Source organism: Panthera onca, chromosome A3 (genome assembly GCF_046562875.1).
Source record: "Panthera onca isolate mPanOnc1 chromosome A3, mPanOnc1 haplotype 2, whole genome shotgun sequence".
Lineage (NCBI taxonomy): Eukaryota > Metazoa > Chordata > Mammalia > Carnivora > Felidae > Panthera > Panthera onca.
Genome location: NC_138341.1, coordinates 24,954,060 through 24,970,685, shown reverse-complemented (window position 1 = coordinate 24,970,685; position 16,626 = coordinate 24,954,060). Strand labels below are relative to the sequence as shown.

The following is a 16,626-nucleotide window of genomic DNA, read 5'->3' as shown; positions in this document are numbered from 1 at the left end:
ATGTGGCAAACACTCTGAATACCTGTTTGGCTTGCCACAACAGTCCCCTGTCATATTTTTCAGGGGCATTTGATTTAATCCCCTAAATCAATGCTGTATTTGTTTTCTTATTTAAAAAAAAAAACAGGATGGAACTTATCAAAATGAACAGGACTACAGACAGTTTATCTTGGGGATATCCTGGAGGATTGTGATGGGTAAAGGTACAAAGGGGGCTTTGGGGTCCTGGTAATGCCCTTTCTCTTCACCTGGGTGCTAATAACATGGGTTTCATGTCATGAAACATTCATCAAGCTGTCCTCTGGGATTTGTACTCTCTCACCACGCTTACGCCTGCCTGGACCACCTCTACCACTCTCTTCTCTTGGTGAGGTCCTCTTCCATCTGTCCCTCCATAGGGGGCCTCCCGTGACTCCTCGGTGGAGATGAGGTTTACCTGATTTAGGTTCTCGTAGATGTGCACACCCCCCTACCCCTCTGATCACAAGTAAAATCCTCCAATTCATTTTGTGGCTACTGGTTTCATGTGTCTCTCTCACTAGACTCTGAGCAGCCAGGGCTTGCCATGTGCACTGGGTTTGCTGCTGTGTCTCCTGGACCTTGCATGGTGCCTGGAATGATGGTGGGGAGGGAAGTAGCCAGAGACCTAGAATAGAGAGGTGGAGGGAAGAAAGAGAGAAGGGGAAGCAGCAGGAGAGGAGGGAGCCAGGAAGAACCGTGTGTCCCAGGAGCTGGTATCTTGAGGTGTCTCTAGACATTGGCCAGAGGGAGCACTCCGAAGTGTCTACATGAATGAATGAGGATTCTCCAGAGAAACAAGTCATTCCAAGGGAGAGTAGACTTTCCATGGGCAAGACTAGTTCAAGGACTATGTAGCCTGGGTTCACAAAGCATGGAAGGAGACCCTGAGCCCAGTTTGTCTCAGATTTTCTCCTGGCTCAGAGGAGGTTGAAAAAAAGAGCAATTTCTCTGCCAGTTCTGTAGGACACTGAGAGCGGGAGGTGTCAGCCACAGGGGTGTGGGCAGCAGCCTCAGGGATGGTCAGGACACCATGACACTGGCAGAGGAAGGGCGGGTGACTACAGCCCTGGGCTGATGGCTGCATTTCTTACATCCAGTGGGCACTGGAGGCATAGCCCCGGTGGCCCAGGCGTGAGCAGCTACAGCAGGGTCTGTGCACTCAGCAGTGATGGTGGAGGCATGGTTGGGCCTTGTGACACAGTGAACATCTCATGTCCTATAGGCCATCCTGACTCCGTGCAAGAGGAGTTGGGTCCTACTTGGGGACCAAAGAACTGCATCTCAGAGCTGATGCCAACTGCCTTTCGTGGGAAGGATTTGAGGGGCATGATACACTTCCTTCTGCCCTGGAGGAAGACCAGCTAGAAAATTACGACTCAGGGTCACCCAGTTTAAATCCCCTGGATTTCTCTGAAACACACAAATCCCTGAGGGTTGGCTTCTAAAGAGCACATGTGAATGAGGAGAGAGAACACCAAAGAGCCAACAAAGCCCCAAAAGAAAACGGTCCCTTGGATTTGATACAAGTGTTTTCCAGAGCCCCACTCACCTGTTCTTACAGCACAGCTATCACCCAGAGCTCTTGTCTCCTGGTACCGAGAACTCTCCTTTGGGAAACAGTTCCCCTTGTAATTCAATACTCCCAAAGAATGCCTCTGGGGCAACAGTGCCTGCTCTGAGGGGGTGGGGGACAACTATTTGATGAAATAGGAGAAGACGAAATCATCATCAGTAAGCAGGAAAACTCCCAGTTATTTTTCTTTAGTCTCTGTCTCAAGATATGCTTATGTGAGAAGGGCCTTCTAAAGCATTTTCACACCATATTTTTGGAAACTATGGCTTTCAAATGTTTTTGATTGCATACCCTATTAGTAAAATCATGTTGCTCACACACACACAGATTGAGGTCTATTTATTCATTAATTATATTCATAAAATAGTGTGTTTATTACAGACTGTATTTATAGTGAAAGTTCTAGCAGAGTGTGTTCCCTGGGGTGCAGGTGTCCCTGTAAATAAATACGAGGGAAGTGAAGCAAGGGTCATAACCCTCACTTCACAGATTAGTCAACCAAGCCTCAGAAGGGAAAGGACTTGCCCAAGTCAGATAGCTAAGAATTGTGGAGTTTCCAGTCACCGGAGGGACCCCTCCACATCTACCTGGCTACTTCCCAGGGGCCATGGACTCAGCCACACTTCCCAGTGCTCTAATCTTCCTTCCGGGTTCTAAATCCCTCTGTTGCCTGCCATGACAGTTTGGGGATGCATCCAGTCACATCGGTTCCTGGTGATTTCCACATTTTTTCTTGCTTTCCCTACTTTACCATTCTCACCTACAACACAAGGTGAGCTGGGCTCTCGGGGTTCTGGAGTCAGGAAGCACCTTGACCCTTTCTCCCCAATCCATTAAGCAGTGATGATACAGAGACCTTGCCCACACCCAAGGGTTATTGTGTGCTGAGACCTATCTGGGGAAAGAAGATGGTCTCGCCAACAGAAAGCCCAGGTGATGTGATTTACTCTGAGTGGGCCCTCTGGATGTACAACACCTGGCAACCACACATCCTGTGTGAGAATGAGGTGCAAGGAGGGCTGCTTCCTGGAGCTTCTTCTCAGCACTTCCTCTGTGCTTCAAGGGGGTTTCTGTAGAAACACCCATTTGATTCCCGTAGTGAAACAAGGAAACTGAAATATCTGGAAACAATGAGAGAAACACAGTCCAGCAGCCAAGAAATTGTACCTTCAGCTGGGGGCTCCAGGAAGTGAGCCAGGATTGGGAGGAGACAGTCAGCTTGGGCCAAGTAGTATCTGGAAGACTTTGCAGTTAAACTCACTGTCCTCCCTCCAGGAGGCCCTGAGGCTTGGTTCAGGAGACATTGTTTAACTAAGGTGGGGCACTACCTGGTGAGCGCATATAAGGAAGAGCCTGAGGGAAGAACCCGGAACTCTGGGACTCTGCCACAGGGCTGACTCACCTGCCACCCTCCTCTGCCACTCTCCATCCCACAAAGCTGCTGCTGCTGAGCCAGTCCTGACCTGGAATACTGCTGACATCAGATGCGCTCATCTAGGAAACAGGTAGGTAGGGTGTGATTGGTGACCTCCCGGGGCTTTGGACCAAGGTGGTGGTCCAAACCTGAGTGAGCATATGAATTTCCCCAGAGAGCGTCTTAATTTGCAGATGCTGAGCCTCCCACTAGAGCAAATGGTCCAAGGTTAAGCTTTAAGGAAAACTAGGGCAAGGGATGAGTTGACTCCCTAAGAGAAGATCATCTCAGCTTTGCATATTTCCTACAATGACAGGATCTTTGCTTTTGTGCGCAAGGGCAATGTTGACATTAAGGGATACTCTGATGGGAGGAATCCCATCACCTTTTCCACCCATGTTCAACTTCTGACACATAGCACATGTTTAATATTTGCAGAAGGAAGGAATGGGGCCCAGACCTTGCCTTTTGTTTTCAAATGCTCTAGCTTAATAATTACAAGAACAAAGTTGAAAAATCTGGGTTAACCGCAAGACTGATCACTTCAGAGATTCAGGTGGTTCCTTCTACCCCAACAGCTGCTTCACAGTCCCTGCCTGTGCCTCTGTGGCTGCTAAGGTTGGATCATCTTTGAGATGTGATTCTCTTCTTAGGGAGACTGAGTTCTAGCTGTTATGCTTGAACCCAAGCTAACCAGAGTAAACGCAGACATTCTCCCTCTGGAGTTCTAGTTGGGTTATAACCTGCCAACTGCCCTGTTTGTCCTGGGAAAGAAACAGAACTTGGCTGACCCCCAGGTGGCATTATCTGGATAGCCATTGAGCACATTCTCTCGCATTGCCCCACCTGTATCCAGCTGGACCTAAACTGTGTTTTTGTGCGTGACACCTGTGGGAGGACTCAATACTTAGCACATTGGGTGATGGGAACATAATCTACAAATATAATCTGTTTGTGTCTCTGATCCCTCCTTCCCAGGAGAGTCCTGATTCAGATTTGCATATAAAAGGCTCTGACTGGGGACAAAACAGGGAAACTGGTTAAGCTGAGTAAGCCTGCACTTTCCAAACCCAGAGCCTGGTTGGAAGCACTGCTTGGGGCCCAGGCCACCCTGGGTTGAGTCTTGCTTCTGTCTTCATCCCCGAATTCTCAGGGGACTACTTCACTACCATGCACTGCTGTTTGCTTTGCAGGAACCATTTGGAATAAAAAATTCTGTAATATCACGGGAGGCCACATCTGCTGGCCAGTCTGCAAAGCTAGTTCTCCCAATAAACAACCAGGAAAGCTTGGCCGAACCCTATTTCCTTATTTTAATAACTAAGATAGTTAACAAGGTGATCCCTAAGGGGCCTGGCAGGCCCTCCTGAACTGTGATGCTCCCCGCCGAAAGGCAGCTGAAGATCCTCTCCTCCTGCTCAGAGACCATCTATTTAGCTAATAAACAAATGGCGGTTTTTAAGAGCTGGTGGAGGGGTGAGGAAGTGAAGGCTGATCCCACTGCCTCCCCCCTGCTGGGTATGGCAGATGCAAAAAGTGTCTTGTCCTGAGGTAGTGACCCAAGATGGGCTCCCTCGGAGTCCCTGGACTCTGGGGTTAACATCCTTGCGCTGCCAAAACAGCCACAAGGGACCTTTAAAACTGAGACTGGCCAGGACCTTTGGTTAATTTTATGCTGAAATGATGGTCCCTCGGGCAGTACTCTGCCTCTGATCACTGGCTGGATCAGCTCTGCTGTGCCCGCCTCCCATACCTGTAGATCAGGCCTGACCAGGACCTCATGAAGCTCAGAGAAGGAGCCAGACTCCATCACGGCCTGTGGACCACAGCCCCTAGGGTTGTGTCTCCATCGGAAGTGACCACACATCGGCCTCTAGGAGATGCAGCCAGTGACCCACATCTGGATCAGTGCTGGAGGTAGGAGGGGTCCTAGGAATGTTTGCTTGGTTCTCCTCGCCAAACATCAAGTCTTGTCCCCCAGTCCAGTCCTCACCCAGAAGTGACTGCCAGCCGGCTGAGCTATGTCATTATGCCCCATCTCCAAGATCCCCAGCCTCCTTTCAGGTACTAAAGTTGCCTGGGGGAGAAATTCAGAGGCATTCAGGGTGGGCTGGCTTCTAGGACGCTGGACTGCCAGCCACAGCCCACCACTGCCCACCGAGGGCGCATTCCTTTAATTCCCAGCCTGTTCTGATCCAGCGCCCTGTCTCCCTCTGACACTGTCCGCAAACCCTCCTTTCTTCCTGTGACCATGTCACTTTCTCCAGATGAGCACAGGCCTCCCCATGGCTCCCTTGGGGCCTTGCCTGTTCTGGCACACGGCCGCCAGGCTGCCTAGGCAGGGGGAGGGAGGCTGAGGCTTCCTGAGGCAGTATCTGCTACCCGCCCACCCCCCACCTCCTCCCTGCTCAGGCATCGACCGCCCAACCCAAGCTGAGGCTCTGCAGGCACAGTCCCTCTCCCACCTGCCTTTCCTCTCCCTTCAGGGCCTCGAAGGCCTGCCTCGACCCTCTGCTCCTCTTCCTCCTTGTCTCCCCTTCCTACCCCAACCCCCCTCTAATGCTCTGGCCACCTTCTTGCAATTTTTAAGGGCAGGGTGAGAAAGAATAAAGGAAGGTGTATGGGAACTCCCTGCGACCTGCTTTTCTCAGCTTCACTCACCTTTGCACACACATTTATACACATGCAAGTTCTAAGTTCATTTTCTTTTGTGGTGCTCTTTGACATACTTAATTCAGGAGCTCTTTTTGAAAAACTTTTTTTTAATGTTTATTTATTGAGAGAGAGACAGAAAGAGAATCCCAAACAGGCTCTGGGCTGTCAGTGCTGAGTCCCGCATCAGGCTAGATTTCATGAACAGTGAGATCATGACCTGAGCCAAAATCGGGTTGGGTGCTTAACGACTAAACCACTCAGGTGCCCTTCAAAAGACTTTTCCTCTCCCACTGGTCCATGCCCTGTCCCCAACCCCACAAGTGTGACCCCATCCACCTGGGCGGAACCCTGGTTTCAGAAAAGTCTCAGAGCAAGCAGCTTGGGACACACCATTGTCATACGTCCTGGAGCTGATTGGAAAAGGGAGTCTCTCCCTTAGGGTGCTTGGCTGCTGGTGCTACTGACCCTATCTCCCCACCCCTGCCACCACCCCCCCCCCACCACAGTGGGGAGCGGCCACTGGTGGAGCCAGCAGTAGGCTCCCAGTCCAGAGCTCTGGCCCATCACTGCTGTGGCCTCCTCCATGGGCCTGAGATGCCCAGGAATGCCAGACGTGCACTGGGTCACCTGAGGTCCAGCTGCTGGCATCCCTGTGCGGTGGCCAGAGGCAGTGCCCCGGAACTTGCTCTATGGGCCTGTTGTTGCAGGAGGGGACTTCAGAGCACTCCCTTGGGAGTGTCCACTACTGCATCTGTTTTATTTGCATCTGAGGGGGAAAAAACGGTCAGGATGCGTGGGCTCCATTTCAGGAACCCGGGATGCTGGGCTGGCATGAGAAGGACTTTAAGTAGTAGGTTCTGTCCTTCCTTGCACTCCCCTTCTCCCTTAGGATCTCCACCCCCACCCACCTGCTGTCTCTGTCTTTCTATATCCCTGCCCCCCTCTCCTCTCACTTTGTCTCCTTCCCATCCATTTCCTTCTCTTTGTCCTCCTCTGCTTCAAGATAGGCCAAGAGGAAATCATTTAAGAATACATTGATTATCTAAATGTAGAACCAATTTCCAAAAAACCTTAAAAAAAAAGAGAAAAGTCCCTAACCCCAGTGTGCGCAGTCTTTGGCACACCCTTTCTGGTTCAAGCCTCTGGGAGGTAAGCCCTGTGGGGGTTGGGCTTCCTGGGTAGGGGGATGGGTCAGAAATAGCTCCTCATGGTTTCTGAGAGCCAGCAAGGAAACAGGGACTTCAGTCCTACAACCATCAGCACATGAATTCTGCCGGTAACTGTGGTCAGCTTGGAAGAGGAGCCTGAACATTAGATGAGAACACAGCAGGCTGACGCCTGGATTTCAGGCTTGTGAGATTCTGAGCACAGAACCCACACACATAATTCCAGGCTTCTGAACCTACAGGATTGTGAGATAACAAATGCATGTGATTTCAAACCACTGTGTTTGTAATCTGCTGAAGAACGAATTCAGATGCTTTAAAAAAAAAAAAAACTGGGGGGGTGGGGCCTGGGTGGCTCAGTCAGTTAAGCAGCCGACTTCAGCTCAGGTCATGATATCACGGTCTGTGAGTTCGAGCCCCGCGTCGGGCTTTGTGCTGACAGCTCAGAGCCTGGAGCCTGTTTCAGATTCTGTGTCTCCCTCTCTCCGACCCTCCCCTGTTCATGCTCTGTCTCTCCCTGTCTCAAAAATAAATAAAATGTTAAAAAAAAAAAGAAGAAATTGCACCTCTTAAAGACCCAGATTATAATTTGATACATGACAGTCCCCAGTGTCCTAAAACCCCCTAATTTGCTTAAGAAGGAGCTGGAATTAGCTAAGTAGAAAGTATCTTCTCTTTATGGGTGGAAAAAAAAATCCACACCCAGAAATCCCAAGATCATACCAAATATGACACCGTGTTTCTGGGGCACATATAGAACCCAGAAGGAATGCTCTGCCTTGTCCTCAGAATATATGGCCAGTCCGCTAGGGAATTTTCTAGGCTTGTTTTGTGATTAAATGACACGTATCAGAGAACTTGGGGGATGGGAAGGAGTATCTTTTTATGCAAAGGCAAGTTTCTTTTTTTATGTTCACACATGACAAACCCAATTTAACAGAAAGGGATAATATATTCAGTGGGTTCCGATTTCATTGTCTGCCCACCAATATCATTTAGGGAACCCACGTTTTCTGTTCCAGAAACACAAAACATAACAGTTGAAAAGCACCTAAAAGGAAGTCCAGCCTTTTGAGTGTTCCAAAGGCAAGAGGAGGGGACAGCTTGCCCACAGCTCACAGCCTCAGCAGAGCGGCACAAACCCCCTTCTGCCTGGCCAGCAGTCGTTTTGTTACCCCACAGAAGCTCCTGGTGGTGGTGGGGGGGGGGGGTGGGAGAGGGACCCAGCAGCTGAGGTTTCTGAGCCTGTGAGACCCTGGGTGTCAGAAGAGGCTGGGTCTACATGTTGAGGGCACCAGGGAGCAAAGAAGATGGGGCTACACCTCTATGGACCACAGAGTTGTTTTGGTGCTGTCTCTCTCCCCCTCTTCCTCGCCAGACTGTGCTCTCCTTGGTGGTCGGTCAGCCGTGATGCTGAACCCAGGGTTCCTGGAAGGCAATGGAGAGTTCGAGCACTTTCTTCTCTGGTAACTGTTCCAGGTCTGGGAGCTTTCTAAATCTACAGCCATGCTATAACCTTCTTGCGTTTCTCTGGCTCCTGTGGCCCTTGGTGGGTAATGACCTCAGACACCTCTCAGCCCTAATGAAACAGAAAAGATGCCCCTTGGTGGGGACAGTGACATACTCTGCTTGCGGGCCCGGTTGCCAGCCTTGAAGCTGGCAGCTGGATAGGAATCTCCTCCCAATGCGGGTCAAACTTCTCTTCCTTGGTCTTAAGCCTCAGTTTCTCCTGCATAGGGAGCCCACATAGTCTTCTTCTGAGGCCTGCCTTTCCAGGAACCACACACCCCACTCCCGGCTTTCAGGCCACAAAGGCAAGGAAACTCAGATGATTCTGAAGTAAGGGAGTGACCCAGCAGAAGCACTGGTGTGGGTGTTAAGTATCTTTTTAAAACCTATAATTTATGTTCACTTTCACCTTCACACTACCTCCTACTAGGTCTCCTTGAGAAATAGTCCTGGGCCTTCCCTACTCCCAGCTGATTTGTATATGCACAAAATTTTCCTTTTCTCTCTACCCCTCCCCTCCCGCTCCTTCTCTTCCCCTCGGTTTCTCCCTGCCTCTTCTCTCCCTCTCCTTCTCCCCCTTCTCTCTCCCCCTTCATCTGGCATAGTCTATCTACCTCTCCCTCCTTTCACCCTGCTCTCTCTCCAAAGCCCTGAAGTGTGCCTAGGTGTCATAGAGCTGAAAGTGGTTTGCACGGGGCTTTTTTCCCGCCAGAGAGCAGTTAAGTGCCTTATTTTCTCCACTCGGGTGGCTAAATTATTCTCAATGTGTTAAACAGTGTAATTAAACACATACACACGCGAGTGCACAGGGCCCCTTCCCCCACCCTTCTTCTTGCTCCTTGTCAGCAGAGAGAGTGTCAGCCCCAGCCTTCAAGCTCTGTTAGTTTTAATTTGAGTTGTGGAATTAGTAATGGGTTTTGCTGGAACACTGTTGTGGGAAATAGATCGCTCCTCGTGCAGGGTTTGGGCACCATTTCAAACGAGTATTTGTTAAGGGGAAAACCATCCCTTGTCGTGTTCCGCTACATTACATCAGATTTATTTCCATTGTTCTGAAAAACACCAGCCAGGAGAGAGCTGTGTGCATCACTCCCGGGCAGGGAACAATTGAACTCGGGGCTTCCCGTTTCTTAGCTTATTGAAAACAAAACGCACACAGAATCACCCAATCACCCTTTGTTGCTGGGACATGCTAAGCTCCTCCTGGAGGCAAGCCCTGCACCTGTCACTGTAAAGCCTGCAGAGGTGCTGGCAGAAAGTGACTGGATGATTTGGTGGCAAAACTTGGATGTTGAGGAAAAGCAGTTGAGAGAACCCCTGCAGGTCAAAGTTCTTGAAAGGATCTGTTCAATGCAAGGATTCTTCTGCACCACCCCGCCCCCCTGCTTTTAAGTTTATCCGATCTCAGCTTGACTATCGCCACTGGAGAGCGCACATGGTCATCCATGCCATTCACAGATCTTTTCTTCGGCACTGTTCACCAAGGCAGCCACTAGCCAGTGTAGATCTTTAAATTTAGATGTAAGTTAATTAAAATAAAATAAAATTTAAAATTCAGTTCCTTAGTTGCACTTGCTGTATTTCAAGTGCTCATTAGCCACATGTGCTAGGCTATTGGGCACCACTCTGGGGACCCGGAGAAAACTACTGTTGGGTGTCCAGGAGGCAACTGGCTAATGCCTGGGCTGCCCATCACCTGTTACAGGGCTCAGGTTCGTGGATAGGGTAGTGAGCACCTGAGGAGATCCTGACAAGGGTGATCATCAGGAGACCTACCACACAGCTCTTACTTCCCACACAGAGCCCTTAATAAGAATGATGGTATTTGGGGCATCTGGGTGGCTCAGTCAGTTGAGTGTCCAACTTCGGCTCAGGGCATGATCTCACAGTTCGTGAGTTCCAGCCCTACATCAGGCTCTGTGCTGACAGCTCAGAGCCTGGGGTCTGCTTCAGATTCTGTGTCTTCTTCTCTTTCTGCCCCTCCCCTGCTCGCACTCTGTCTGTCTCTCTCAAAAATAAACATTAAAAAAAATTTTTTTTTAAAGAATGTTGGTATTTAATACCTACCTCATGCTCTGAGGCTGGTTTTATTACCACCACCTCCAGCCCATTTTATTTGTAAGTAAAGGAGGCTCAGATAGTAAGAACATTGATCAAGATCACTTAGTCACTAAGCGATATCTGAAGTCAAACTAAAGTTTCAAGTTTTAAGCTGATTCCACATGCTCTTGACCACCATCTCATGGGTCTTTTTTTTTTTTTTTTTTTTTTTAATTTTTAAAAGGTCAAGGCAAAACCCAGTTTTCTGAATAGGAACATAACCCTGGTGACATCGAACAAACAGCAACAGGGAGCTTGATTTTTGTGGGACCAGGGGTGGCTGAATCTGTGCTCTCTCAGACCAGGATTATTCTGGAGGGCTGGGAACAGAACTTCTGGGCTGGGTCTGACAGTCCCTGTAAGTCCCTCGGTCTGTCTTTCTCCCAGTGAACACATCTAGATCTCCCACTTCCCAGGAAGTGATCTCTAGGTTCCTTGTGTGTTTAGGTGATGGCATTCTTGTGCCATTAGAAAAAAATCCCTGTCTTTTCCAGGCAGGTATAACTGCACTGGGAAACCCTGACTGCAAGCAAAGGGCTCTCTTCTGGCCAGGTGCCCTGTGCTAGCTACCCTAACACCCTGCTTTGGCTACGATTAAGGGTACACCATTGCTGTGCTGCTTGAAATGTAACCCCCACCCCCGGAACTGAACACAGTGGACTGGATGTCCACCACAGGTCAAGAGCAACTTTGTACAGGACCAGAAGCTCCCATGGTGTCTACAGCAGTGCCTTCCTGCTGTGGCAGCAGCTCAGGGCGGGCACGTCTTTCACCACATTGCCTCATTCACAATAGGAAGCCAAGTAAGCCGTACAAAATCTTTTCAAAATGAAACTGAGCCAAGGCAAATCCCACTCACTATTTATTTGCACAGTTAACTTTTAAATGAGAAGACAGATTTGCAGTTTCCCTGGGTAACTTCCATGTTCTCAGCTTGGAGGTCCTTTAGAATTTTAAATCTGCCATCTGCTTGGATAATTGTTCTTCCTTTATATCATTAAAATGATGGAAAGTTGAAAAGTATCTTCATTTTCATGCCAACATCTTCATCCAGGATTAAGATACAAATGTTAAACAGGACAGGACAAGGGACAGAGTTCTGTGATTATCACAGTACAATGATTTTGAGATAATCCAGAATTATTCATCCATAATTTCTGCCTCAAATTGTGACTTCTGCATACTCTCCTGTGCTATACTACACTGTATTTCTGGACCGTACAATACTACAGGATACAACCAACCCAGTCTTTCAGTCGAGTTTGTTTTTGCCACCTTATATAAATACAGGGAAGAAAGAAATTTTATCAAATACTTTTCAAAAAATATCAAGGTATGTTCTCTCTATATCTCAACTCACATGACCACACGTATGTGGCATTCTTCTGTTCCTCTAAAGAAGGAACTTTATTTTTGGAAGGGAAAAAAGAAAAAGAGGGAAAGTTATGTAATTGGTTTTGATAAGGTGATCTTTGCTTCTAGAAACCTGAGCATCATTTCCTAAGTAGTCAAAGTGTTTCTTTGCAAGTCCATTTCAGAATGTTGCTGTGAATATTGTATTTTTTAAACATATTATTATAGAATTATACAAAAAAATTTAGGGGCGCCTGGGTGGCTCAGTCGGCTGAGCATCCGACTTTAGCTCAGGTCGTGATCTCCCAGTTCGTGCATTCGGGCCCCACTTCGGGCTCTGTGCTGACAGCTCAGAGCCTGGAGCCTGCTTCGGATTCTGTGTCTCCCTCTCTCTGCCTCTCCCTTGCTCGTGCTCTGTCTCTGTCTCTGTTTCTCTCTCAAGAATAAATAAAATATTTAAAAAATTTTTTTTAATTTAAATCCATGCTTTAGGGGAATGAATGTGTTAATTGCAAATAAACTTCCTGTTTTATTTTTTTTAACATTTATTATTGAGAGAGAAACAGTGTATGAGCATGGGAGGGGCAGAGAGAGGGGGAGACACGGAGTATGAAGCAGGCTCCAGGCTCTGAGCTGTCAGCACAGAGCCCAACGCAGGACTCTAATTCACAAACCCTGAGATCATGACCTGAACCGAAGTCAGTTGCTCAACCAACTGAGCCACCCAAGCACCCCTAAACTTCCTGTTTTAAAAGAGAGACTCTCTCCCAAAGTTTCTTATATTAAGTTCCCATAAGTATTAACATTTGGCTCAATTTATAAAAATTAAATTTCTAAGCAAATAGTCGTAACACATTTACATTTGTATAAAGTGAAGAGTATCTGTGTTCATCAAAAGACAGTAAAAGGGGGCGCCTGGGTGGCGCAGTCAGTTAAGCGTCTGACTTCAGCCAGGTCACGATCTCGCTGTCCGTGAGTTCGAGCCCCGCGTCAGGCTCTGGGCTGATGGCTCGGAGCCTGGAGCCTGTTTCCGATTCTGTGTCTCCCTCTCTCTCTGCCCCTCCCCCGTTCATGCTCTGTCTCTCTCTGTCCCAAAAAAAAAAAAAAAAAAAAAAAAAAACGTTGAAAAAAAAAAAAAAAGACACAGTAAAGGAAGTAAAAAGATAAGCCACCAACTGGGAGAAGATATTTGCAACACATGTGACCAAGAAAAGATGACTATCCAAAGTAAATAAAGAATTCCTACAAATCACGAAGAAAAAGACAACGCAGTCGACAAATGGGCATAAGATATGAATATTCATTTCACATAAGAGGGAATGTGAATGAAGAATAAACATATTGAAAGATGCTCAGTCTCACCAGTAAGCAGGGAAACAGAAATTAAGACTGCAAGGAGTTGGCATTTTACTCCCATCAGATGGGTACAAATAAGATGTTTGCCAAAAACGAGTGCTAGTGAGGAGACTGAGTGATGGGAACTCTTTTACATTACTGGTGACATTATAAATTGGTACAACCTTGGAAAATAATGTGGTATATTCAGTGAGGTTGAATATATGCACAGACAAACCCATAAATTCCACTCAGTGGTCCTACCGTGTCACATACGAACCAATAGCGTGCGAACGTTTCCGTTGTTTGCTCTCCCTACGGACACATAGGATGGTCAGCGTTTGAAATTTTAGCCTTTCTAATGAGTGTGTGGTGTCTATCTCATTGTAGTAATAATTTGCATATCCTTGATGACTTAAGATATAAAGCATTTTTTCATGTTGGTAATTGCCTATTTTTGTTTTTTGGGAAAATGTTTGGATTTTTGACCATTTTTAAAGGGTTCTTTTCCTCTTACTGATTTAAAAGAGTTCTTTGTATATTCTGGGTTATGAGTCATTTGCCTGATACGTATGTCACACATATTTTTTCTTAGCCTGTGGTTTGCATTTTTGTTTTCTTAATGGTGTCTTTCACGCTTTGGATAAAGTCTAACTGATGCATTTTTTTTTTTTTTTCTTGTAAGGCTCATCTTTTCGTGGTCTGTCACTGACATATTTTCCAACCCTTAAGTTTGCAAACATTTTTCCTGTGTCTTCCTCTATGCAAGTATTCTGTTTTCTTCTAATGCAATTTGAAAATTTTTTTTGTTTATTCGTTTTGAGAGAGAGAGCATGAGCGTGCGTGCACACACACACACACACACACACACACACACACGCTGGGAAGGGGCACAGAGAATGATACAGAATCCCAAGCAGGCTCCGCACCTGCAGAGCAGAGCCCAAGGCCCGGTTCGAAATCATGAATAGTGAGATCACGACCTGAGCAGAGATCAAGAGTCAAGCACTTAACTGACTGCGCCACCCAGGCACCCCAAAAGTGTTATAATTTTAAGTTTTATCTTTATGTTTGTGATTACTTTGATTCCCATATGGATATCCAATTGATCCAGCATCATTTTTTTTTAAAGGTGTTTCTATGTCCATTTAATCTTTGGAAACTTTGGAAAATTGGAAACTTTGTCAAAAAAATAATTGACGATTTATGTTGTGGTCTGTTTCTGGATTCTCCACTCTGCACCATTGGTCTATCTAATTATCTTTTTGCCAGCTGAAGGTGGGTTGGCTAACTTTCTTTAAAAAAAATATTTATTTAAAAAAAAATTCTTTGGTTATTCTAGGTCCTTTGAATTTAAGTGTAAATTTTAGAGTAAGCTTATCCATTTCTTTAATAAAAAAGCATTCTACAATTTCAGTTGGGATTGTATTGAATCTGTAGATACATTTGGAGAGAATTGCCATCTTGGCAATACTGAGGCTTCCAATTAATGAACCTAATACATCTCCCCATTTATTTAGGTCTTCTTTAATTTTTCTCAGCAATGATTTATAGTTTTTGATGCAGACAGCTTGGATGTCTTTAGTTAGATATTTTTCCAAGTATTTTTAATAGAATGCTATTGTTTTCCTATTGCCTACTGCTAGAATATAATAACTAATTTTTTTATATTAACCTTGTATCTTGCTAAATTCAATAATTAATTCTGTTAGTTATTTTGTAGATTTCCTAGAATTTTCTACAATCAAAATATCAAATAAGGACCATTTTTCCTCCTGATTTTTTTTTTTTTTTCCTTTTCTTAACGAGCTGGCTAGGACCTCCAATACAGTGTTAAGTAAAAATGGTTATTATGAATGCTAAAAAAAAAAAAAAAAAAAAAAAAAAGTGGTGGTAGGGGCACCTGGGTGGCTCAGTTGGTTGGGCTTCTGGCTTTGGCTCAGGTCATGATCTCATGGTTAGGGGATTCGAGCCTCGCTTCGGGATCTGTGCTAGCAGTGAGGAGCCTGCTCAGGATTTTCTCTTTCTCTCCTTCTCTTTCTCGTTGCCCCTCCCCTGCTTGCACTTTCTCTCTCAAAATAAACAAATAAACTTTAAAATTTTTAAAAGAAAGAAAGAAAAAACGTGACAATGGCATTCTTGCCTTAACTATGATCATAATTGGGAAAAATACTCTTCTGTCACTATGATTTTAGCTGTAGATTTTTATAGATGCCCTTCATTAGTCTGAGAATGTTTTTACTTTTTCTAGGTAACTCTCCTTTGAGAGTTTTTTATCATAAATATATGTTGAATTTTGTCAAATAATTTTAATTATTGGTTTTCTTTTTAGCTTTTTAATATGGTTAATTACAATGATTTTTTTTTAGCATGAAACCAACCTTACATTCCTGAAATAAATCTCGCTCAGCCTTGATGTACTATTCTTTTTCTTTTCTTTTTTACATTGTTGGATTTGATTTGATGAAATTTTGTGAAGGATCTTTGCCGTCTCTGTTTATGAGGGATAGTGATCCATAATTTTTTTGGGGGGTGTGGATTCTTTGGCGAGGCTTTGTTATTAGTCTCCTGTTGACCTGATAAAGTAAGTTCAGCGGTGTTTCACCGTCTCTAATTTCTGAAGAACTTTGTGCAAGATGGGTGCTATTTTGACCTGGAAAGTGTAAGAGAATTCACCAGTGAAACCATCTGGGTCTGGGAATTTCTCTGGGGGAAGCTTTTGTTAACAAATTCAATTTCTTGGTTAGATATAGGGTTATTCAAATTTTGTTTCTTCTTGGGTCAACTTTGATACCTTGTAATTTTCAAGAAATTCATCCATTTCACATCACAGCAAATTTTTTCACATTAGTTTCTTCGTAGTAGTAGCCTCTTATGAACTCTTTAATATTTATTGGATTTATGATGATAAACCCTTTATCAATGATGATATTGGTGACTTGTCTTCCCACTCTTTTGTCCTCAACTTGATTCTGGATTTATTTAGTTGGTCTTCTCAAAGGAAAAGTTTCACTTTGCTAATTTTCTCTACCGTTTTTCTCTTTTATGAATTTGTGCTCTTGTCTGTATTACTTACTTCCTTCTACGTCTGTGGGTTTTCTTATTGCCATCATGATATCATCTTGGACTCATAAATTATTTAGAAGTGTGTTTAATTCCAGGTATTTGGGGTTTCCTAACTATCTTATTAGTACTAACTTAAAATTTTAATTGTGTCATGGTTAGAGAATATTCTGTGTAATTCACTCCTTGGAAATACATGGTTTTATGGCCCCGTGTATCTTCTGTTTTGGTGAATACATTTCATATATTTGAAAAGAATGTATACTCTGCATTTTTAGATGTAGTACAGTGGTATGTGCCAATAAAATCAAAGCGATTAACAGTGTCATCCAGATCTTTTATGTTTTCACTGATTTTTAAAATTTTTGTTTAGTTGCCCTATTAGTTGCTAAACTATGAGTGCTAAATTCTACTATCATTGTGGAATTATTTATTTC

At 45.3% G+C, this 16,626-nt stretch overlaps 1 protein-coding gene across 1 annotated transcript in view; it reads left to right on the top strand.

Moving 5' to 3' along the window:
* Positions 1-2,724: 2,724 nt before the first annotated feature.
* CAPN13 (calpain 13) overlaps positions 2,725-16,626 on the top strand; it is an 83,478-nt gene continuing 69,576 nt past the window's right edge. Inside the window, exon 1 of the mRNA XM_060652057.3 lies at positions 2,725-3,099. The gene's annotated coding sequence lies outside the window, so the exon portion shown is untranslated. The remainder of the gene's footprint in view (positions 3,100-16,626) is intronic.